Source organism: Centropristis striata, chromosome 12 (assembly GCF_030273125.1).
Source record: "Centropristis striata isolate RG_2023a ecotype Rhode Island chromosome 12, C.striata_1.0, whole genome shotgun sequence".
NCBI lineage: Eukaryota > Metazoa > Chordata > Actinopteri > Perciformes > Serranidae > Centropristis > Centropristis striata.
Window position 1 is genome coordinate 9,929,272 of NC_081528.1, and position 26,512 is coordinate 9,955,783.

The window sequence follows — 26,512 nt, forward strand, 5'->3', positions numbered from 1 at the left end:
TGCTGTGACACACACACAAAGGGGCATTAAGTTATCAATGACCGCTGCAGGAGTGGCAGAAACTGCAGAGTTTGTTTTCTCGCACACAAGTCGGATCGTGAAGCCAGTTTTTCAGCACGTTGCCAAGAAATCACTGAGTCACTGTTGCTGCTCAGCAACCTTGACAACCCCTGCAGATGTACTGGCAGCAGTTTGTTCAACTAGGTTCCAAAAATCTACTTTTTGCTCTGTTCATGCTAATGAAACATAAACTCATGACAACATATGCCTGTCCACCAAAAATGACATAAATATAAACATAGATCTCATAAAGAAGATTCAGAGACATAGTCCCTGCATTGACACACATGCAAACACACACACACACACACACAGTATATGCCGCTGGCTGATATGACAACATAAACAAACACATGTTGACAAATGCATTCAAAGAACAAATTGGTATGTTCACTTTGACATACATGAACACACTCATGCATTCACAAACACTGCTGTGTTCAGAGACACACAGCAGCCCATTTGTCACACACCACAGATGGGCTCGCTCTCTACCTCTGCAGTGACTGTGCTGCGAGGAAAATGAGTCATCTGTTTGGCCTCAATATTTGCACCTACATTGTGCAACATCGCTGCCTTGACCTCCGTTTATGGCGATTTAACATCAAACAACAACCGTTTAGTTTGGGTTCAGGAGAGCTGAACATATGAAATGAATGTATAAAAATCCAGAAGTGGTTGAGTCTAACTTCAGGGCTTATTTAAGTGCACAACATAGTTAATCAGCTCAGCCACTGGAGTGTGAAAGTTACTAAAAGGCGTCTATCCTCAGCAGGATTCTCTGCGTGGAGCTACAGGGAGTTAAAAAGTTGGGCTTTTAGTGACGTACATTTTTTTAAAGGCAGAGCTGCTCTGATGGCAGAAATAATTGATCGCTTTTATGTTGCTTGACCTAGAAACACTGAAGCTTCTTAGGATACAGTGCATGCTATTGGAGGTATGGCAAATGCAGTTAAATACTACAGTACCCATAAGCTTTAGCCCTGATTGTTGTGAAGAAGAAGGCAGTCAGTGGTATGGATCAGAGCTTTCGCAAATTCTAATTCAAAAACACTTTGAAACAAAATGTTGCACCAGAAATGTTCAATTGATCTGAACTTGAGCCAAAATACGACAAAAATACCACAAAACGTATTTATAAAAAACATGTTTCAATCATGTAGGATCATGGCATGCATGATATTTGAAGCACTAGCATGCATTGATAGAGACAGGCTAGTATGGTTATTTAAAATGTGTTCAAAAAAGGAAAGCTTTTTACTCCTGCAATAACATTCACTAATTAATTCGACTAAATTTTTCGCATTACAAATTATTTGACTTTACCCTCACTCCAATGCACACATTTAAAATGATTTTTGTGTTATCGGACAGTGAAAAACCTTTTCATACCCATTTAATGCAAAAGTTATTATATAAAGGAACCACTGTTCCCTAAAATAACCCCGGTGACGTCTTCCCTCCTTTGATAACCACTAATTTTCCACTTGGCTCTCTGATGCAGCATGCTGGGCTGCTTGCCCAGCGAGAACAATATATAATTATCTGGCGCGGGCAAAAAGCACCAGCTGACCTTCACTGCACCTTCTTGACCCGCATCCAAAATGGCCGCCCTCTTCAATATGTCACCTTGGCATAAAAAGAGCATCCTCCTCTCAGTGGCTTAAATTACTCTGTCATCAACAAACACTTGGAGGAATAGGAGTGTGTCCCCTTAAGTTGCAATGTACACATGTACACAACATATGAGGACCCAGACACACAGAAACACACTCTCTCCATGGAAAACAAACAAAAAGACTCATCAATTACGTCTACTGTGGGCTGAGCTGCTGTAGGTCCATTAAAATGTGTGGCTCCATTTAGTCTGCTGGATCATTAATCAGAACACTTCTACCGTCTGCTGCAGACTGCCTCTCCAGGTGTGTGTGTGTGTGTGTGTGTGTGTGTGTGTGTGTGTGTGTCTTCACCCTGCACATTTGTATTCATCAGGAGTTGTTGGTGTTGCTGCTTTGGGTTAAAAGGATGGGAGTGTCTCGAGGCATCAGAGTGGTGACTTTTGTGTGAAATACGGCAGAAGGTCGATCTGAAAGCCTCGTGGATCAAAGACACGCAGCGACACAACACCCACTGGGGTTTCACTCAAGGTCACGCTGAAACCGGTGTGTCTATCCTCGCAGTTATGGAAAGCTCTGGAGGATTCGTAACCTGAAACCAGGGCCGTCACGGTGCCGCTTCCTTCATCATTTTCAACCGTATTTATGGAATTGTCCTTCAGTTTTGATTGAATCACTCAGGGCCATATCTAGCAAATATAGAGAAGAGAGGGACGAGGGAGAAATCACATTTTTGGGGGGAAATGTAAACAAAGTTATTGTAATCTGATATTTCAAGATCCACCTTTTACTATGATAATGCTCTGCTTGCTACTACGGCACACAGTCTCACGATCAAACGCAGATTTAAATGATGAGCGGTGTTAGTTTGTCACCAAAACCAGGTTTGATTGGATATGTATATACACACACATTCAAGATGTGTCCTGCACTGTAAAAATGAAAAAAAAAATTTAAAAAGGGGGAAAAAAGCGGTAAGAAAAAGCAGAAGTTGCCAAGCACTTAAAGTCAAATAGCAGTAAAGAACTGGTTATTAAGTTATAAGTATAATTTCTTCTCTTACAGATAATATACAGCAAATATTGTTATAAATTATTCTACCTTTTTATGGCATTTGTATTTAAAAAATGTATTGTAACATTTTTCAGGAAGAAAAATGGGAGCACTTTGCTTTAAAACAAAATAGAGAATATTCTTTTTAACTATTTGTACAATTAAAGATGTCTGAACAATTAAAACAGGGACACAAGTGTAGTTTTTAAATCAATTTAAAAACTCAATCAATTCAATTTTGTCAATAAACTTTATGACATAATGACATACTTACATATTCCAAAGGGTCTTGGAAAAGGGGTAATAACTCCTCAGGCTTAAATAAATCAAATGTTTGCTTGTGCACCAAAACCCAAAAATGCTTTCTGCTTTAGAGATTACGTTTATTATCAGTTTAATAAACACCAATTGAAATTAATGAGCATCTTGTGAAAATTTGCAGAGTGCTGCTCATATGACCACAACCTCACACTTTAGAGGCTTTTCTCAAAAAATGCCAAAACTTAAAATACTTCTTTGAAAATCATTGCATTTGAGAAATTGCTTTTCACTAGATTGAGATGAAGCTCATTTAACTCTTCCTTTAATGCTTAATGTCCTCCTCTTTATTCTACAGATGGAACTACTGCTGGTTTTCTATCTTAGCAGTTAATTGGTGTTAACAGCAGTCACCTGGCCTCCCTGGTGCAAATCACTCAATGATTAGTTGGCATGAACAAAAGCCAGCAGGACTCTGGATAATAAAGACTGAGCTGGTGACTTTTGGAATACTCATCCTCAGTCTACCATCTATCAGAAAAATTTACATTTTGCATGGAATTCACAAATCAATCTTTACATTAATTTATATAGTGAATAACTGTTGTATTCAAGCATTTGTTACCCTAAAGTTGTAATCAACATTATAGTTGTAATACTTTCTATATGTTTCTGCGCATGCTTCGCTTTAAGCGTCACTTTTTGCAGTCAGGTCAGGCCAACCTACGTGTCCTGCTGGTAGTCATATGCCGAGTGTCCTGAACAGTCCTTATTCCCAAACACTGCCAAGGTTTCTGTGGTTTGGTTCCGACTGGGGCAAGCCATGCTGAAAATGTATGCACTCACGACATTGTATGGTTATGTGGATTAATAGTTTGCGGCCTGATCGCAGTGAACGGCCAGGGGAGAGGGACATGTGGACGAGGGGAGGGTGGTAAACTAGGGGGGGGCAGAGAGCACACGGAACTTTGTTGATAAGATCAGGGATACGTCATCCACCATATGTCTCAGGGAAATTCCTCCTGCAACAGGAGCAGGACAGAAAATGACCACAGAGGAAATATTACAGGAGATCCACCAGCAAGGCAAACATGCACAGTTAAACACATACTGGCTGTATCCCAATGTCAAGGATCCTTCCTTGGTAGGCTCCTTCCTTCAGAGTCGGGTCCTCAAGAGGAGAAGCCAGAGTAAAATCAAACTCAAATCAAATCAAAATCAAAATTACTTTATTTATCCCCGAGGGGAAATTCAGTTAGTCTGGTAGAATCTCTTGAAGAATGAGACAGCCTGATGGCTGTAGGAGCGAAGGTCCTTCCTTTCACTGTGATAACACACACATGGAACAGCCTTCCGAGTGTGCAGGTGTGCGTCATTGTGTAACTGGACGTCCTGCTTAAATTCAGCTCCGCAATTTCATAACCAGTTCACAACATGCATGTGGCTTTGGCATCAGCACTCTGCTATATATTTGTGGAAATGGAAGAAGATGCCTTAAAGTTGAATCTCCACGGTTAAAAGCCAAAAAGTGAATTAAACCTGAATATTTCAGTGATCCTGGCTGAATTTGGCCGCTACTTAGTTTCATAAAAGCAGTTTTTTAAACAATTGGTTGAGGTTAGGCAACAAAACTACTTAGTTAACTTTGGGTAAAAAGAATAGGATAATTCTTAAGAAAAAAGGACACGAACATCAGTCTCCCGGTCTGTCTTGAAATGTTTTCTTAATGTGCCGTATTCTGAGGATATTTAGCTGACTCAGGGTAACCTAGATACACTCCAGTACTTTTGATTTGGTCAGGCCTTAAAACAGGCATCAGGCTGTATGATTGATTGATTTAGAGCCCAATTACACACATCACAAATTTGCCTCAAGGGGCTTCACAATCTTAACAGCATGTGACACCCTCTATCTTTAGACTCTCGATTCAAATAAGGAAAAAATCCCCCCAAAACTCCTTTAACAAGAAGAATGAAGAGAGGAGGGATATTTCAACAACCATTTTCACCCTCATTGATGGAACTGGTGACGTAGAATGAGTGAGAAATATATATTTGCTATGGCTCCTATCCAATTTAATATATCTATTTGGTATTTTGTCTAGTTTTGGTGAAGTAAGGTTGCATTATGTGAATTTAATAACACCAATAATTGAGATCACTGTGCTGCTAAATGATGCAGATGGTCAATGCATTCTTGATTTAACTTTGTCCTGACACCAGGCAAGGCTGCTGTTCTCACTTTTTTCCTGCAGATTTGAATTCTTTCAGTGGGAGTTTAAGTGCAGTTTAGGGTGGCTTTCCCGAGAAATATTTTTTTTGTGTTGTTTTGAGATTACTGTAGCCCATAGCCTTTCATGCATATCCCTCCAGCGCTGAGTCATGGCACGATTCATCGGTCTCCCAGCAAACTCCTGAGCTCAGGTGATGACTCTGGGGAAGAGCTCCCCAATCCTGTTTCTAAGCTTTCAAAGGCTGAATATGCTGTCCACAGTGGGATCCAGTCTGGGCTTTTATATATCCCTGGTGTGTGGGGAAGCACACAGTTTGTGGTCACCCACACACACACACAAAGTTTGCCTCCAGCATTTAGCTTTGTAAAACATATACGCTTTGTTATATGTCAGGAGAGAGTGGGATTTGCAGCCAGAAAATGGCAAGAAATGATGGAGGGATGGAATTAATGATTTTTACATCATATATCAGCACCACAAACCTCTTCTCTTGGGCTGCATCTATATTTTACTGAAGTCCTGCAATATACATTATTATTTAAAAGCCAAGTAGTATCAGAAAATCATGTTTTTCAGAGATAAAACAAGCCAAATATGAGTCACAGCTTTCAAACTAAATCATTAAAGATTATTAGATTCTTTCAGGTTGCCATAAAAACAGAGAAAACAAACAAGCTTATTGGCCATTTAAAGCCACTGACACTTTGCACTGTGAAAGCAGTCCAATTTATCACTGAGATGCAGACGATCGATACTTTAAGGCTGAATTGTGTGACAGCAGGAAGGGTTTTTTGCACACAAGCAAATTAGAAAAGGAACTTTGTAACAGATCTTGGCTATTCACCCTTTTTCTGAAGGTCTTTGAAATGCAGTCTTCTATTTCCAGATGTATAGAGGAGATCAGTGCTGAAGGTCTGTACAGCTGCACAGGTTACTTTGCTCACTGTGAACCTTTGTGAAGGTACACAAGCCCGGGAGGTGTGGGCGTTGAGAAAAGGCTGCCGTGTTGCCGTGAGTAGGAGTGTGAACTTCTGCTGACTGCTAAAAAGCTTCATGAAGCTCCCTGGGGCGTTCCACCTAAAGAGCTGCAGCGGGCATTCGCAAACCAGGTCAAACCATTATTACTGGTGCAGGGGGTCAAAGGTTAGATATTCCCTTGAACGGATTTGGTATCTTTTCCCAGAGCTTCAGGGGAGCTTTCTCCTCTTCTATTCTTAGCCACATGAGGATAATTTGACCATTTATTGCAACGGAAAAGGACCCGACTAGTATTTTGATATGTTTTCTTGCTTGCATGCTTCCGGAAATGGGTCTTTGCTAATAGCCATTTCTCAGTTAAACAGTTATACGGGTAAACAAAAGGGAAAGCTCAATCACTGACGGCCAGTTTATGGAACTGAGTAAATATATCCTCTGTAAGACAGAAAAGAGAGAAACTCTGAGGGGAAAAACAGCCAGTTGACACAATGGAGCTCTAATTAGTTTGCAGATGTGAATTGGGTGGCAAGTGCCTCAGTTTTGGGGACGGTTAAATGTGTCACTGGCAGAGAAGGAGAGAGACATGAAATTAGTGTGCTCACATAGCCGGTTTAATGAATCACTGACGGCCGTCCCAAATAACATTAAGGTGCAGATTTAACATAACCCCCACATTGGCAAACACCTCAACCAGACTGGAAAGTCAAACCACGACGTCAAACAGAGTCAGGAATTAGGAAGTGTGTCGACATGTGTGAAGAACATCCTGTTTCTGTGATACAAGGAGCTGTTGGAAGGAAAAGAAGTGATGAATTAAAGTGAAGAACATAAGAGGTTGAAGGGAAATTGTTGAAAAGGTTGGATTTCAGGCTGAGCTGAGCCAGGCATAGCCAGACCTTTGTCCACAGTACTGAGGAAAGGTGTACCAATCTGAAATGAGGGGGAAGTACCATATTATATTGAAACCAATCACAATCGTATTGGGCAGTGCTAAGCTTCTGATGCAGCTGTGGTGCCTCTGCAAAATAGATAGCAGAAGGAGAGGAAAATCCCATCAGGGAAAGGTCGCCAGTGGCAGGTTTTATACCAACAGCCTACACCCGGTGAGTCAGACAAGACTTAGCTTAGTATTCAGCATACTTCAATTTTACACTACTTACTCTCATACTCTGACTTTCCATGTGCAATTTGAGCTACTATAGGCCACGCCTTGTGCTCTAGGGGCCGTTTGTACAATGTCACATTGCTCCTATTATCAGCTTTTGATGATGGCCTCGAGCTGAAACCAGTTCGTTATTTGCCCACATGAAATATGACTTTTTTTATGCTAGTGCTGCCATCCGGTATAACTGTGGTCCAATCACTTCTCACTACAAAACCCTTGCAGTCCTAAAAATTAAATTAAAGATTCAAGATATAAGATATATCTAAGATTCAAGACCATTAAGCAATTTTCAGAATTTCTCATTATATTATTTTCTGATTAAGGCTTCTATTTTATGACCTTTTTTTCCCACATTGTATGACAAGTAGTACTTATTTTAATATATCAGTGTGTCATCTTTTCTATAATCAATAATAATAATTATGAATAAAAAATAAATAATGATGCACTGTATTTGTGCAACATCACGCTCCTTGTGTTGACAGTAGGGCATTTTGTAAAGCAGATGGTACAGAGCTGCAGTTTACTGACTCACTGCTGTTTGGTAATTTATTCCATCGTGCTGAGAAGGTCAGGATTGGGGGCGAGGAAGTTGACCTCCTGTCAGACATTTAATATAACCTCACTGTCCAGAAGTTTGCCATGCGACCAGAGGACACTGACAGAAATAGATTTTGTATCCTTCTGAAAAAGTGGAAACAACCCTGTGCTGTAAAGGTCAGTCCCACTATCACTGACTCACTGGCTAACACCTCACATACAGTAACATGTACATTAAGTGTGACATTGCTGAAGTCTTGTCCCTTTGCTGACTTCCTGGAGGTTGAAATGATAGAATCAATAGCAGCCTGAGGGTCACGCTGAAGAAGAGATTTGCTCTTTCTATTTCCAGAGTTATTATGAAAGGGAATTGGCAGCTTTGTTATCAGGGCAGTGCACAGTTCAGACACATGTGCCAGTTTTTGTCCTCAAGACAATGGAGAGGAGATATCTTCTCAATCCATATCTACAGTGCTACAAAGAAACACATCCCTCAGGTCAAAGGAGCAGACTAAAAGCCCACAGTTGACTGAGCTGATGGAAAACTATTGATGGAAATGACAGCAGCAGTGTCCAGAAAGAGATCCAGCTGCACACTACAGAATAAACATGTATGCTCCAACAAATTCAGGTAAAATTGAACATGATACACATTATAAATCCTCAACAATGAACACTTTAAGCACAAAGGATCTGTACCAAAGCCTATACAGTAGATGACTACAGTGCTTTGTAACAGCCATTTGTGAATGAAAGTCATATTTTGCATAAAATGTCTTTACTGAATTTCATTCAAAAAAACACCACAATTTTTACAAGGAAAAGATTGGTTGCACCCCTTCAGAACCCAAATATGTTCCAAACACATATTCAAATATAAAATACACATTTTTACTTTAAATCCACCCATACATCATTTACAATAAAAACAAATGTTGATTAAAATACTTATGTGTTTTCTATTCCAATGGACTGACTCAAACTAAATACATTTGAGCATTTTGGTGGAGTCAGATGACAGTAATTATAGATCTAGAAATCCTAGAAACGTCACTAAAATGTCTCCATGCACCCAAATATCCTCTTGCAAGAAGTTGCGATCATCACAGTAGATGATATCTTGTTGAGCTCAAAAAAGTGCCTGTCAATGCGAGCCCTGAGCTGTGAATTAGCTGAAAAAAACCTAATGACAGTAAGAAGACAAATGAGGAAGAGGCTCATTTGCAATGCAGCGTTGATGGTATGCTAATGGTAAAGCTGCTAATTACTGATGATTCCAGCTGGGGTGATAAAAGATCATATCGAGTCATGTGACACGTGAAGTGTTGATTAATTAGTTTCTTCTTTTTTTCTGCCCTCGAGAGGAGACACTTGAGCAGCTGCGGTGTGGCATCACATCAAAGATACTTAACTTTGAGTCAACAGGTTCAGAGCATCTCTGTGTTACTTCAGTCGTTCGGAACAAAGCAGAGTGTCAATGTACAGTCGGCTTAAACTGCTGTGCACTGTTTCCTTTCAAGCAAAGGGATAAACACTGAGATCTTCATGTCTCCTTTTAATGCTGTATTTTCAAGGTATTGTCAAGGGGACACAACTTTCTTTTAGTGTCTTGAAACATGAAAGAAAGAAGCAGGATCTTCATGTTCATATGTTCATATTTTTGTTTTTACATTGTTATTTTTGTTATTGTCATTATAACTTGTTGTTGATGTTACACATATGTTTTTTCTATTATCAGTTTGTTATTACATTCTTATAATTTTGAAATTTTAGGTGGAGGCTTTAAATAAGCCCATCTGGGTTTTCTGCCTCTCCCTGCACTTTACATTATTTGTTTTCTTTGTCATTTTATTTAATTCTAACTCTGCAAATAAATAAACCTAATAAATAAACCTAACGACGCTGCACTGCAATAAGTCAAATCAAAATTTAATTACTAGAAGATTTTAGTTGTTAACATTGAATAACAGTCACAGTTTGGTTGGGTTCATGCAACAAAACTTGATTAAGTTTTGGAAAAGATGTGTTACACCATGTAACGCAACTGTGATTTTTAGTTTTTTTCAACAAGGATGGATTTGTCGCTGTTTATGATACATCAAATGACTCTGATAATAACTATGGCCTAACTACGGTTGCCTGATTACAATAAATGTACATATGTCTAGTAAAAGCTGCTTATAGAAACAACCTATGAGGAGAGGACAGTCCTTATATCATTGGAAATAGAATATCTTTAGGTTTCTGACAATACGTGCTGATTATGAGGCCAGGAGAGTAAGTCAAGCATTTTTTTTAAAACATTTTTTATGACAATCTATAGATTAAACTTATATAATCTCTTTATATAAAAATAAAGAGAGACTGATTAATCCACAATTAAAATAATGATTCATTTGTACAGTTTTGTCTCTAGTTTCTGTCTGTAACAATTTGGACAGTGACACATTTTCTGCTGGCTCTGTTGGCTTCTCTGGCTCAGCAGCACATTGGATTTGAAATGAAACAATGACCATATTATGTGAACAATTAGGACTCAGAGCAATTTTTTGTACCGGCTGCCCCAATTTTGTGAACAATGCAACAAGAGCCTGGGCTAAAATTCCTTCACTGTTCATCTAGTGTGGATGTAAAAATCCTCAAATAAAAGATGAAAGTCAGCCCTTTAAGTCACGGCCGTTGTTTTTGTTATATTTAAGATCCATTGTGCTGCAAAGGCAACAAAACAGTATTAACAATCACTTGAGAGGACCAAAAAAGGAAACATTTATTTAAAGCCATATAACAGCTACTATATAGATCTACCCAGGTTCAGAAACTACTCTGGATATAAATAGAGACTTTCCAGCCTCTTGTCTGTACGCTACAAACAGTAACAGTCTCATTCTTACAGTGTGGTGTCCAAGCTAGGGTTCCTCGCCAGCCCTTTATCATCCGCCAGCTTAGAGATCTAAGCTGTTCTGACATCAGTTCATTCCCCATCTGACACCCTCCAGGTCCAGTTAGCCTCCTCAAACCTGGTGCAAACAAGTTCACCCTCCTAGCGTTTACATAGTCTGCCACTGACCAGCATTCCCCGTTCAACCCTGAGGAATAAAGGTTAATTTTCCGAGTGAGCTGCTCCTGTCACTTGCATCAACATACTGATTCATACAGTGGAGCGAGCTGTGTGTTGGTATGTACGCAGCGCGGCTCGGTGAATGCATCGTGCCGAATGTGAGTCATACACAGCCGCTGGCTCTCAGACATGGAGCCTGTCAGAAAGTCTGAGCGAGAGCCGGCTTCACTGGTAGTGCTGACCGGCTCAGACCCACGGAGTAAAGATAGATCGACCATGGCTAACTAGACAAGGGACTTATCTAAAGATCTTACAGGTTGCAATTAGTTTAAAAATCGAATCAATGGTCTAAAAGATGGCTGATTAATATAAATAGTGAGTATGCTTTAAGGACTTGATATCAAGGTGAGGTTACTTTAAGTTATGTGTTTCTGTTTCTGAAACTCTCTTGAGCCAACCTCAGAGATCTAGTGCCGATAAAAGCAAACTGCAACTAATCAAACACAGTATGTGTCCTTATACTTCATAACTATGAAAAGTTGCACTTGAGCACACTATAATGACTCCAGCAGTTGGCCATCTAAGCACTAGCACAGAGTGCAAACAGAAGCAGTAAACCAGAGGAGATAAAGAAGAAAAGTTCTCTGCAAAGTGAAACATCCAATTTTAAACAGAGCAACACTCACATAAATGAGGCTGCTGGGAAACAATTCTGTGGTCATTAAGCCAGGGTAAACTACAGACTCTGAAGCTTATACAACACTTATTTTTTGAATGATGAAATCAGTTCAAGCAAACCATTTTTTTTGTCTCACCCTAACCCTGCCCAGCTGCTACCCACAGGCAGACAGGTGGTTTTTCAGAGGTTAGGGCTACTGGATGTAAAAGTGGTTGTTTTTTTTTTATTTGAAGGTCAGCTACATTACAGGGAGACTGAACATTGGAGTCTGAGGTTAGAGGACAAATATTCAGTAAGTGAATCCGGGACAATTGATGTCTGCATGGAACATTTAGTGGTACATTCTGTCTCTTTGAGCCTGAGCACACCACTATCCAAGGTTTTTTTTAATCGTAGATAGACATATAAAAGTATTATAACAGGTCATATCTGGGTTTTTTTTGTAAACGAACCAATCGTTGAACATCAATCTGCTAGTAAAAGGATCAACCCTCAGAACCAATGAAAACACACTTATCTCCTCTGTTTCTTGTTCTTCCACTTGGTTTCTCCTCTCATTATTTAAGAAAAGCCACATTTTTATTTAATGTTTTGCTCCCTGTCGGTGGCTTAGAGGAAAATGAGAATATAGCTCGTATGTGGGAAGTTGAACATTGGCAAACAAAACCTCTGCATGAACTCTCCCACTGGGATGACGCAGATTTACTGAAATACACCGACATAATAATCTACCACTTTCTGTAGAAAACCTCCCGTTTTTACGTGCTAATTTTCATCAAGGCTCATAATGAAGACTTAATAAACTGCATTAATGCTTCTCCCTCCAAGGAATATAATTCCAGCATCCATCTTTCTTCTCTGTCTAATAATACCTCACAGCGTCCTCGCTGACCTTACCTTGACAGTCTTACATAGAACATTAGGAATCCACTTATAGTGGAGGAGCTTTGATTCAGTTGTTTTTCAGGGTTCTGAGTATGGGGATAGACTCACTAGCTTCAACAAATTTGATTAAATTTGTTTGGTGTATTGATGCCAAGACAAAAGAAACAATGATAAAATATGTTTGTGTGTAAGATTTTTCTTTTTCTAGCCTTCCTGCATTCTGAGCAAAGAAATCAGGAAAACAGCAGCAGCAGCCCGACAGCTGGAGGTAAATCAGTGTCTCGCTAAAGGACGCTTTTAGCACAAATTACGCAAAATAACCTCTTTCACACATATAATGTACCTGAAGTGTGGTCTCTTTAGAAGCTATATCTACCCACGGTACAAATAGCTGAACCAAATATATTTCTCAGGCCAAATTGAAGCTGTTGAGACATGAGCATGAGCACCATGTTTCCAAACAGGGTTTGTGTAATGAACTTCTTTAAATAGAGGCCATATTGGAGGTTCTCAGCTCTCGAAAACAACAGCTGTGATTTTGTTTCTAAACTTTTTGACTTGGCTCTCTTCAAATTATGGGACAAAGTATATGAATGCCTGCTGTTTTTTTTTAAGATTATTTTTTTGGCATTTTACTGCTTTATTAGAAAGTGGCAGATAGAAAGGGGGAGACAGAGGGGAAGACATGCAGCAAAGGGACCTCAGGCCGGATTCGAACCCGGGTCCGCTGCAGCAAGGACACGGCCTTAATGGTACACGCTTCACCAGTGTGAGCTACCGGGACGCCCCATGCCTGCTGTTTTATAGGAGAGAAATCCCATTCCCTGCTAAGGCCATTGTAACTGAAGATGAAGTCCATAAAAAGTCTAAAGTAGTAGGAAGATGTAGCCACAAAACTGGAAAGACATGGTTAAACAGAAAGTAAGGTGCTTTTGGCTTGCATCATACAAAGAAATCTGACTGCTGGATTGTTTCTGCAGTCTGTTTTTATATACCCCAAAGAGTGAGTTTACTGTACAGATGTTAGTTGAAGAAATACACTGACTGTGTGTATGAAAGTGTGTTTGGGCTCAGCTCAGCCTCTGACTCATCTCAAAACTCAACAGGAACTCCAGTTCTTTCTTTATTGTTCCCCCTCTTGTCTCTGTACTTTTATGACGCATATTCAAAAAAAGGTTTTGGGATAAGCTCACATTTTTCACTCAGGTTTATAGCCTCCATGAACCTGCATTCTTGCTCATGGCCTTCAGGGGGGACTCCTGGTTCTAAAACAACGTCACTGTGGTAGCCATGCCATCAAGCATACCCTGCTTTATCACCTATTTTAATCTAAAAGCAATAATTCAAACTTTTTTTTCTCTTTACATCAGTAAACATTCTCATAATGAGTTTACCGTCTCAATAATTTCAAGTATTCCACAATACACCATGGTGTTGATTTTGTAAGTCATGGTCCCATTCATAGTAAAATAGACAATAAAGCAGGGGATACGAGATTCGATACGATTCGAGCGTGGCTTGTGAATAATAACTTACTACCACAGCGACCTGTCTAGTGAGGACAGAGTTGTAGCATTTAAATTGCAGTTTGTTGCACTTGTTTTTGGTTTCCCTCGAATGTTGAAAGCTAACTTACTAGTTAACAGCGACTAAGCATGGCATAGCCAGCAGCCAGGTGCAGTAAGGTTACCGGTATAGTAAATTGGAGTGCTTAGTGTGTTCAGGTTCTCAGTCAGATCCATCCTCACCTCCAAATATGTTCACTTCCGTCACCAAAAAGTAAGATTCCAAAGGCCAAAATGCCAAATTCAAGGCACCAGGACAGTGAACCACAAACCAATGATGTCACAGTGGCTTTCTCACCTTCTTACACATACACACACACACACACACACACACACACACACACACACAAACCCCACCCCTCCAACTATATAGACAAGGAAGGCAAGACCAAGAGAAAAAGTTGCAATTATAAATCCATTTGCTACTTCAGCACCACGGACAGAGACATGGATTTATCAATACACAGCGCAGCAGGGCTACTGATATTTCAGAGCTATGGTTGGCGTCATAGATTCCCCCGTCAGATAGAGGACCAGAGAGTCAGCCAGACCTCAGTAATAGCTAGACAATCCCCTCTGCCCCTACACTCTCTCTGCTTATAGGTTAGCTAAAACATAACTTTGTTTCACAGAAAGCTGGGCTAATAGCTTCAACTTTTAGTGTGTCTTTGAAAATCTTAACTATATAGTATTAATGGTACAATAGCTTTGCTCCCTCACCAAAAGGCCTCCTGGTAGAGCTAGCTGTGGATGTGTAACCACAAAGCTTTGCTACAAAACCCCTGACATTCTTTATAGAGCTTTTAGTAACCAGATTTGTCAGATTTGGCTATACATGAGTGAGAACATGTAAAGTGTGGCCTATCTCTTTCATCTCCATTGTAGAGGAGAAAACATTGATATTCTGTCCGTCTCCCCTTCCTCTGCCAGCCAAGGTCACTGGCATGGATGAGTCAGCATCACAAACCCCGCCGTCACACTCTACTTCCTTTTTCTCCTCGGCGACAATCAACTCTCAGCCCCCCACCCATCTCTCTCTCTCTCTCTCTCTCTCTCTCCCTCCCTCTCTCTCCCTCTCTCTCTCTCCACTATTTTCCAGTCCCCCCCCCCCCCTCTCATTCTCCCCCTGTGTCTTTTTTTTCTCACCTTCCTTCACTATCACGCCTGTCTCACTCCCTCCTCCATCACATGGGGATTATATTTCTTGAAATTCAGGAAGAAAAAGGGGGGAGATCAGGGAGTGCCTCACCGCCACGGAAAACTTGCAGAGAATCCAACGCTGACCTCAATTCTCAGCTCACTTCTTACACTTTCTTTTTACCCAAGAAGAACTTCAAAGAGCTGTGGGAGAGGCAGGGGTCTGGTTGCCTGGTGAACATCAGAGAACCTCTAGAAAAACTCCAACATCTCCACCAGCATGAAAGTGTGCCAGAGCGTGTGGTATGACTGAAAATCAGTCAAGGGAAAGGCATGATGGGATATTTCTCCTACAGTTAGTCCAGTTTTCACACCTTACTGGCTGGATGTGCCAAAGCTATGGTTCTCAAAATAGAGGTCAGGTAAAGTTTCGGGGGGAAACAGGACATTTAGTACAAAAAATATATATATTTATCTGCTTTACCTTCAAATTCAAACATTATTTACAGCTCCCAGCCTTCCTCCAAGGGTTAGTCATGCAGCACAGTCTGAAATAAATGTAATCAAAAACTGCGCGGTGTGGAACGTTCACCTTTCTGCCTGTTTGCCGTTGGATTCCTCTCAACTACGCCTACTTGCCACTCACACGGGGTGACAAGTAGGAGTTGTATCTTTTTTCGAGGAAAGTGTGAGCCAAAGAGGTTGAGCGTTTGTTTTGGTGTGAAATTCAAAATGCTAAATTCCCTCCAGAAATAGACACATTATATAGCTGTCCTGGAGGGAAAAATAATAACAGAGAACCAAATGCTTGACATTTTTTGTTTTATAGTAACAGTCTCTTTCTTTTAAGTTGCACCATCGTTCCATATAACACTCTAGCATACAGAATGTATAGTATTATTTTTTGCAAACACAGTAGGAGTTCAATTCAATGAAATGACACAAAACACATTGTTGTTGTCTTCCCATTGTATGCAATTCTTATGCAAGTATGTGCAACACAGCCAATGGCCTTCATGTGTTTAGTTGCCCTGTGTAGTTTTTATACCTCTGATCTGCAGATCCTGACCTCTTCAATCCAGAGAAGGCAATTAGGGAACTTGTCCAATGTGCCTCGAGCTACAAACTGTTGCTTCTTATGTTTTCTCTGTAAAATTATTTCTGAGGTACTCATAAACTCTCAATGAATGGGCCCGGCCTATTTTTAAGAAACTGATCATACCCACAGGCTTAGAAATCCCTTTATTTAGTTACACTAGTTGCAGAAGTGTTGTTTTGTCTTCTGGTTTTGGTTTCTGTCAAGTACATTTAGTTAGTGTGTCTAATCTCACCCATCTGCATAGGTCTTATTTTTAGAGTCCAATTGGTTAAATTTGGCCCTCTGTATTGAATGCCACCCACTAGCCGTTTTTTCCTTTGTAGTCTATCTCACCATGTTTCGTTTGTGACAAAAATCTGAGTTATTTGTTAATAAATCAAATCTAACTGGCTCTATGTTGCTTCCCCTTCCTGTAGCGAGCTGAGTTGTAACAGCATGTATGTGCAGAAATGTGCACATACATCACTATGATAACCTTCCAGGATTTTGAAATCTGCTGTGTGCAGTATTAAAGCATGAGGTAAGCCTTATGGTTCTATATCTGAAAGATGCCTGCTATTTTTTTTTTACTAAATGTCCAGTTAAGCTACAAAATGACAACTTCTTTTAGTCCTAAATTGCACTCACTTTTCCATTGTGGACATATTACTGTTAATGGAACTGACGGATACAATCTTACCTTGTAAAATAATCATGTTATATTTAGACTTTCAGGGTTTTATTTAAGTGAAATTTTCATTTGCATGTTACACAGCAAACAAATACGGAACAGAGATTCCTAATTTTCTCCTCTGTACATAAGAAAAGTGTAAATGCAGTGAGGTCACAGAGCACATTGTGGGCTGAGGTTCATCATACTGCCATACATGCTTAATTAAGCTAACAAAATTAATAACACAAAGAAACTATCATTAACAGTGTGCTTCAAATCATGAGGCTATCATAAGGCTACAATAGGCACCCTTAATGAAAGGACAGAAAATGTTTCATTATATTATTATATATCACATCAAACTGAAGGTTTTATGTAGCTGAAGAAAGAGAAAGGCTGAAATTGTTCATAAGGCTCTTATTCACACTGTTTCATTATCAACTGTTATTGTGCTTCCAGACGGGATGATGGTGAATAAGTCAGAGTTTGTAGCTGGCTCTGTGACAAGGCTTAAAAAATATTTTGATGCTCACACATTCAGTGCATCTTTATTCATCTCCTCTGCCAGTCACAGTTGTGTATTAGGGCCGCTTTGGCTTTGAAGTGGAGCGTTTCCAACTTTCTTTTGTGTTCATGAAGTATCACTGAATGTATAAAATATGAGCAACACCTGGTCTCTTTCTAAAATACAGGATATATAACAAGTAAATTCAAGGGGAAAAATGATCCTTTTTTGATGTTTCAAATTTAAAATTCCCTCTTTTGCTAGAGAAGGACTTTTAAGCTTTGAAACTGAAGGTAGAAGCAGCGATGATGACACTACTGTCCATCTGAATATTCCTTTTGAACAAAACTTTTTGAGGTACTTATACTTCAGTATTGTCTTGGAGCTCTGTAGTCATATTTTTTACTTTCACTTTAATCCTAACAACCAGGATCAACCTGTCCACTAACAATGGTTCATTTAGAAAAGTTATGCATACTTTTCATGCAATATCTTTTGAATGTTCACTTACATGAGAGGTCATTGCACCTGCACGAGAAGGACCTGTTTTCACAACAAAACTGGGCAAAACTCCTGTTTTTTCTAACCCATCTATTCGACCTGACCTACTCGCTATGCAGACTTTGTTGCTCTTTATACTGTGTAGCTGGACTTCTTCCTTCGAGGCAGCCCTGCGTGTCCTGTCACAGCTCATGCCTGGATTAAAGTGCATTTCTTTTTGCAAGTACAACTAGTGAATAAGAACTAATATTATAAAAACTTGCAGATTGGTTGAAACCATACAGTACCCTTTTCAAAAACTATAAAACTAATAGTTTAATATCTCTGTTTAGGTTAAAGATCCTAACATATCACTGGCAATAGCTGCTCATTTCGTAAAAGGATTGCATTCAAAGGAGAACCATAAAATTAAGAGGTGAGGTACCTCTGCAAATTTTTTTCTAAGCATCATTTGAAATAATTATAACTTTTTGATGGTAAACTCCACAGAGATCAAACGAGACCAGGATCATGCTGTAATTAAATTTTTTAAAGAGCAATAACCACTTTATCATTTTCGCTTGTGCAGAAAAAAAGATTGGTGCTTGTGAAGGATTTTAAGCATCAAAGTATGTATGTCAAGTACATATTAGGTAGACTAATGGCCCCTGTGGAGCTAATTTTACTTACATTATATACTGCTAGGCAGTTAATCTTTTTTTTTTTCATAAGAGCATGTGTTTTATCTTCCACTATTAATTTTAATCTCAAATATATGTTTGTAGTGGATTTAAATGTGCAATATTTCCTGCTGGAACATAGTGAAGTAGATGTATTAATAAATACATAATGCTAAAGTAAAAGTACCTCAAAATTATTTATTATTTGGTGAAATCTACTTATTGGTCCATTTCGAAAATGATTTTAAGATATACTGTCAGATATACTTTTACTTGAGAACATTTCAACGGAAAATACTGAAATATATAACATGTTAAAATGCGGATGTGTAAAGCCATTTAACAGTCTAACTGCAGATACTTTAACAGACATACATTGTACAAAACAGGATGGGAGGCCATTTCCACACTTGCATATGCACATTTAGTCATTGCAACCTAATCTGCGCCCTGCAGAGCTCCACAGTGCTGCTCTACATGTACGCCCTGTCTTTGCTTCTGCATGACCACTCATGCTATGAGAGGGATTGGCATGAATTGCATTTTCATATTTCACACGCTAAAAAAATCTCCAAAGCCACACAAATCCGCGCCACGGGTGAGGGCTTGGAGGTCGGCGCAATCTCATGTTTGAGTAATGGTGTTAGTTATCATTGAAATCAGATTTCCGACACGTGATCGATGAGTATACTCAGAGAGTGGCAGGGAGGGATGAGGCGATACTGATTATGCGTAGCGGGAAGCCATAGATCCGTGGAGCTAATTCACAGACGGAGACTTTCCAAAGCCATCAGGAGGCACAGAGGATTGAATCATAGCTCCTGATATTAGCGTGGAGGCAGGAGGCGAAATTGGTGCTAAAAGCACAACTAGGGGGGAGGTGAGAGGGGAGCAGAGCCTTGGGTCTTAGGGATCAATGTGCATGCATAACGCTCAGAATACATACCCAAGGAGAATCTCAGCCAGCTTAGCTCCATGGGGATTTTTATTCTAATGCCTATTTCCAAAGGTGACAGCGGCATCACAGTGCTCACAAAGGAGCGCCAAGCTTTGAAAAGACAACTTTCCTCAAAGGTCATACTGCAATTTGGGATTCAATTTACACATTTCAAATTTAATTTTAGATTTTCACCTAAGTCATCTAAAGTCACTTGGTTTTTAGACGTTATTTTCTTTAATCCAAGTGAATGTAACAGCTTTTTGTCGCAAATCCCTGTCAATAAAAAAAACAAATCTGCAGAAAAAAACTCCCAGGTACGCAACACTCAAAATACTTGAGCCTGTAAAGCTCTGCAGCTTATCATTTTCTTTTCACTGTTGACAGTTTGGTGAGACAGAAACGTATGAGGCTTGGATTCTCAACCTTTCACTGCTTGGTTTATTACTTCCAATGGTGTTTTTTTATATATATTTTAAATTAACATCAAGACATCTTTAGCCTTTAGATGACATGACTATCCAACACATAGCGATGTCATCATGGCAATGATCGGATCATTGGTTTTTAGATGAGAGATTGGCAAATTGTGTAAAATGAGAGCCGTGTCAGAAGCTGCCATTGTATTAATGTGAGAGAGTCTTTTAGCTGCGTGGATGATGGGGAATTTTATTGCAGAGCTGAAAAGCATTAGCATCTGTCGTCATGTGGGAAGTACTACGACTGAAAATGCAAATTTCGGATTGATGGATTCTCCTAAACATAGCTCTCGTTTGACAGCAAAAGCAAACCGGCTTTCCTATTCCAGCATCAGAAGGAGTTCAGTTTTTCACTTTTAACTCATATCTGATCAATTTTAATGACCAGTTCTAAGTATAACAAAAAAAAAAGAAATCAAAAAAGGGAAAACACAATCTATGTCAAGTATCAATATTCATGCTGCTATTGCTCAGTTACCCACAAAAGCTAAGACTGTATCTCTTTGAGAAGTTCAGTTTCAGAGATGCTTGATGCTTATTTTTAATGTTCATTAACATACAGAACAGTGACAGTGGGAGATGAAGAAATCTGTGAAGTAGTTAACCTGTTAATTGGCTCGGGTATGTAAGAGTTCAAAGGTGTTAAAGTCACATCTTAGGTATCTAGGAAGTGTATAAATAGTCCATATGAAAATGGGAGTGAAAATTATCAAGTTAAAGTGTGAAAAAGCAAATCGTACAAAAAACAAAGAAACATGTTGTAACATGTATTTTTAAAATAAAATTAATAAATATCTCCATGAAATTGTTGTCTAATTAGCTGTCAAATTTTCTTTTTTACTGATCTTCTCAAAGACAATTATCAGAAGCAATTATTCAGCTCCACAAAGAGCTCAACAAATCTTTGTCACATCTGACTCAGGCGTAATTGCTATAAGGTCTCCTACCTGGCGGAACAAAGCAAACAGCAGCAGCACACAAGCAGTGGTAATTAAGCCTTGAATAATTTGTGTGAAAATTAACTAACATGATTTTGGAAGTGGATTGATTGACATGTTGTTATGAAAAGCTTCAGAGAAATAACTTTGGCATAAAAACTTTTATATTCTACCTGTATAAAGACTCTCTTTTTCTCTGAGTTAAAAGGTTTGTAGAGGTCCATGGTTCAGTCATATAGCAAAACACTTAATAGCTTTAATCACTGAGCAGTGTACTGATATGGGATTCTACCTCTTTTGCTCCACAGGTAATTACCTACTTTCTTTTCTTGGCACATAAAATCATATCTATAAAGCTAATTAGCCTACTAGTCAGCATTGGCATCTTAAAGAGCTAAAGTAAAACTGTAACTTTCAGGCGGCACGGAAGGACGACAGCTTAACTTGAAAGGAACTGTCGTGTTTTTCATGCTTACATTTGTTTAACACTGCTAAAGTTGGGAAGAGTTATAATTGTAATAGAGATAATGTAATGCTGTAAAGATAGCAGATTTATATCACAGTATGGATAGTTTGACTTACTGGATGGTTAAGCCCAGAAGGATAATGCCAGAGGCCGAATGTGATGTCAGAAGGTCATAAAAGACCAAGAATGGACGCTTGGAAAACACCATTTATGCTCAGTTTCTTTGAGCATTTTCTTTCAGATTGATGTCATGTGAATTACTTCCGAGGTTATGCACCATCAGGGATCACTGGCCTGATGCAGCTCACTGAACTGTCAAGACTCATGCACATGATTTAGACTTGAAGAGGGAGTGACAGGTGAAAGGGAGTAGTTCCCATCATCTTGGAAATATTTGTATCCACTTTTAATCAAAACTAAAATGCATTCAAATTCTGCTCAGGGAATAATAATTGTTCCATCAAAATAAGATGATTGAGGTTTCATATTTAAATAAGAACCAATAAAACAGCATCTCCTTCATTAGTGCATATGAAAGCCAAAAGTTTGTCCTTGAGAGACTTTGCACAACTCTTCATTATGTTAAGACAGTCTGAACAACACTATTATGTTATGAAGGTGTGCATTAATAGCTCAGCCTTTCACAGGTGCCTTTGATGAGCCATCTAACAGGCTATTCAAGTGTTTCCTTTCATTTAAGCACACACGGGATCAGAAAACCAGACAGAGCTGTAAAAACAAACCCTGGTGTGAGATTATTCCTTCAAAGTACCGTCTGATACCTTATTGATCCCTATAGGGGAGAAAAAGAAAGCAATCTCATTTGTCGACATGATGGTCAGGGTCAGCCATAACAAGTCTGAGGTTTATGGAGCTGAGCCCTCGAAGCAGTCAGATGTTCAGTAATCTGCTCAAGGACACATCAGCAGCATCACGACCCAGGCTGAACCTGTGAATCGATAATAACTACAGCACAGACATACAGTTTCATGCGTTGTGAGAGATTAGTGCAAAGTGTGTACGCAGGAAGGTGTCATAAATGGTTTGCGGTGGTTCCTACGAAAAGTAATTCACAGGGATCCCACTAAATTGTGTCCACTGACATTGTGTCCCGAAGTATTGTTGTTAAGGTGCCTAAAGCTAACTGCTTAATAACATGAACAAAGTGTCTAAAAAAGTGATTGTGATGTTTAAATCATGATGCCATTGTCACATGTTAACAATGTTCCAGTCACATGTCTGCAATGTTTTTAAACAGAGCTCTCCAAGGGTCGTGTTTTGTAAGATATCATAAATCATACTGACCCGCACATGGGAATACATTGATATCTGCCAAAATCTCTCACAGGTATCACACTTAAACACTGAAAGATTTGCATGTTTCCTTTGCAAAATATAAGTTCTTTGTAGATTACATTTTGTACTTCTCTCTGAAACGGATGACAAAATATTGTATATCATGCACGACCATCAAATTGCAAAGTTTAATCTATAGTTTGCAGCACATGAATGGTCCTTGATTTGGCCCCTTTGTTGTTTCATTGCTTTGTTAAACCAAAACTTATTGCTAAAAGTATAAGACCATCAAAACCTTTCTAGGCCATTCATGAATGTGACAGTGTAAACTTTATATTACTATGCTTTCATCCAAACGTACTTATTAGGGCAAAGAAATAGGTTAAAGAGTCTAAAAGCGAAGCAGCCATCATGTAAGATAAGTGACTGAATGGAAATGGAACATCCCTCACACTAATTAAATAAAGTTGAACAAGTAGAATACAAATATTCAATTCCAGATGGGCCCTTTTCCTGAAAAATGTATTGTAAACAGCACATTGTTCCAAGGCTAATCTCTCTCTGTTTCCTGCGTTCTACCTCCCCCCTGGCTCTGCGGTGGGTCGAGTCTTTGGTGTTGCCGGTGCAGCCTGCCGCAGTGTCACCTCCATGACTCATTACTGCAGTGACTCTGGAGTAATTGCTTATGAAGTTCTGCGATTGCTCTCCATGATCTCTGGCACGCGACCAAACGTGCCACACCGAGCTGTCGTGGGCTGTTAGAGCACGCACCAACACAGATACAGTGGTGCTTATCTGAAGAGCCAGGAGAAGCTCAGATCCACATTTCATCCAAAGCCAGTTATCATATAATGAGCTGATGAACATTATGATGAAAGTGACTGCTCAAGTGTTTATTTATTAGAAGAAATGATTGCATTTTTGGTATATTTATTTGAAGGATGTATTCATCTGTATGATTCATTTTTCCAAAGCTTTTTATGAGACATTTTTCTGGATACATTGGTTGTCCTATATTAACATCATAAACTTGTCTTAGATTTTTTACATTTTGATTTATTTGCTCATTTTTATGACTGATAGTGTAAATTATCTAGTAGAATGTGCTTCTTCTGCACATATTATTAAGATAAAGTAAGAAATCCACAAGTAAAAGGGTGCTGTGGTGACCTGTATTCTGAGTGTGTGTGTGTTTGTGTTTGGATGGATGGTTTGCCTCGTCCTTGGTGCCAACCTCAGAGGTGATAAATGTGTCCTGTCCAGGCTCGCTCATCACCAAGGCCAGACCCTGTGAGGCTGTCTTCCAATGATAATGGTTGAGAACGGGTGATAAAGCACAGAAATGATGTTCCTCAAGCCTCCATTTACCATGTACCCCAGAGATTTACTGGGGTATGTTGCGGAGGTAGAGAGGGGGGCATTTCCTTAGTGTCCTCTGTTCCCATTTCACTTCAAGTTCTTGAAAAATCATCCTGCACGTCTGTCCTCTTTGTCAAATACTTCCTCCTGTATTTCCACTCGCTCTGCTGCTGAGGTTCTCCCTCAGTTTTGCAAATACATGTCCACTGGACTATTGATGCTTTAAATCAGTTTTTGTAAATTAATCCTTTAAGGGACACTATTCAAGACATCCTCCCCCTTCCCTTCCAATCATCACTTCATTGGTGTATGGTGCTGTCTATATCCTTTATTTTCTCTTTTATTGTTATTTTGCTGTGGTCAGGATGTTTTTGGGCGTCGCCCTTTGGGAATGAGTTAGGAAAATAGCCGACACAGCACCTTAAAAAGAAATGCAAACAGGCGAAATGTCAAGTGGACAAAGCCTGTTCCAAAAGAGAGTGAGTCATGTGTTTGCTTTCACTTTTGTAGAAGGAGGGGCTAAGTAGGAATGTAATTTTTTTCCCAACAAGTAAGCGACAATTTCTGCATAGTATGCCTTTAAAGAAAAGTCTAACATAAAATCAGCTTTTTGAGAAATTGAATGTGTGCAGGCTACAACATTTTACATTGCAGTCATTTATTGTATTTTAACGTGCGTCATGAAGTAGAAGTGACAGTTCTGTTGCTTTCTGAGATAACACCATTATTATTTCTTCAACATACAAAAGAAGTTAGACAAGCGGACTAAAAATTAAATAGACAAGAGTACAGATGTGTATCTCCCGTTTGGTTGGATACAGTTCTTTGTTTAACCAGGAGCATGTAGCTCTCATTTCAGCCAATCAGGTTGGTACCCATTTTCCAGAATATAATCTAATTTAAAGATAAGCAAATGTTCCATGAGAAACTGAAACAACACAGAGGGAGAGGTATTGAAAAACCTTTTGCTGGCAGTGAAATGTTGCTTTAAGAAAGTTAATTCTATCTTTCCAGTGATGTTATTTTTCACCTACTGGTCACTTTGATAACTAAGGTCACTACACTGGTAGTAGTTCAGTTTTCAAGGATATTTTTAACAACCTGAACGTCCAAGAATTGAAAAGGAAAGGGCTCTGTGTCTTGGCCAAGGACACTTTAGAGGAGACTGAGCTTGGCACCTCCGAGCGATAAAATAAGCCATCCCTGGACAGCTTGATATAGAAGCAATTTTCTGCAGCGAGCGGGGCTTTCTCTTCTTCTCTTACCCAAAGTGTTGTTGGAGCTCTCAAAGGACAACTGTGTTCCAAAATCCAAACCGGTCTCCCTGATTGAGTCAATACTTGTCAAGGACCGGCGCAGACAGCTCAGTGTGAAAAGTGACTCAGTGCTGTTTGACAAAAGATTTTTATTTCATTTTGTCAGGGTCTGAGATAGATAAAAAAAAAAAAAAAAAAAACTTTGTGTAGGAGTTAAAACACAGCCACAGATCTTTTGAGGCATTGCAGTGCAATCATGGAATCCAGGTGGCAAATCAATGAGAAAAATGCGTAGATTTATGAGATTTAAAGTGGTGAATCTGGGAGAAAAAAGTTGCTTTTTCACCACTTTTTTTCTCGTAATTCTGCGACTTCTTTTCTTGTAGATTTGCCACTTTTATCTCGTAAATGTGCAACTTTTTTCTTGAAATATTACCTGAAGTTATCAAATATAGTTCTTTGCCTGATAAAGGGTTAAACACTTGCACTGATACCTGATTGGTTTCTTCTACCACAGAAACAATGTATTTTCATTCAGTCAAGGCAAATTCCAAGGGGATTATCAATCCTTATTGTGTTTGTCTTGCTGAGTAATCTGAACCATCAAACTATTTGTAGCATCTGACAGTAACTGTAATTACTTCTGAGTTGTCATTGGCCAAGTCAATGACAGTTCTCAGTCGGCGATTAAACTAAAGCCACATTTATTTGACCATTAAGCTCAAATAGTGTGTTTTTTTATACGCATCTGGGCACTTAATGTAGCACCCCTTCTGGTGTTCATAATGGACATTGACCCAAAATTCGATTGACCCAAAATCATGCCTTTTATTAGACGCCACAGAGGCACACTGGCCCCAAAAGACTTTCTCTCATGCACGATTATTAGAAGAGGGATGTTAAATGATGAGCATCAAAAACACCCCAAAAATGACTCTCAGTCTACTGAAGTATACTCAAGCAAGACGTCTTTGCTCTATCACATAATAGCATGGATCACAATTACCATTCTGAACTATTGCTGAATAAAAATAGTTTATCACATATGTAAATCAACATTACCTCTTCCAGCGCTGTGGGGGGACAAATGATTCGCCAGCAGCAGCACAACAGGCGGGACTAACGCTGTTGTCAAGCT

General features: G+C 39.3%; 1 protein-coding gene across 2 annotated transcripts in view; it reads left to right on the plus strand.

The window, feature by feature from the left end:
• The window catches only part of LOC131981518 (complexin-1-like), a 67,343-nt gene that overhangs the window by 24,424 nt on the left and 16,407 nt on the right, over nt 1-26,512 (plus strand). The window lies entirely within an intron of this gene.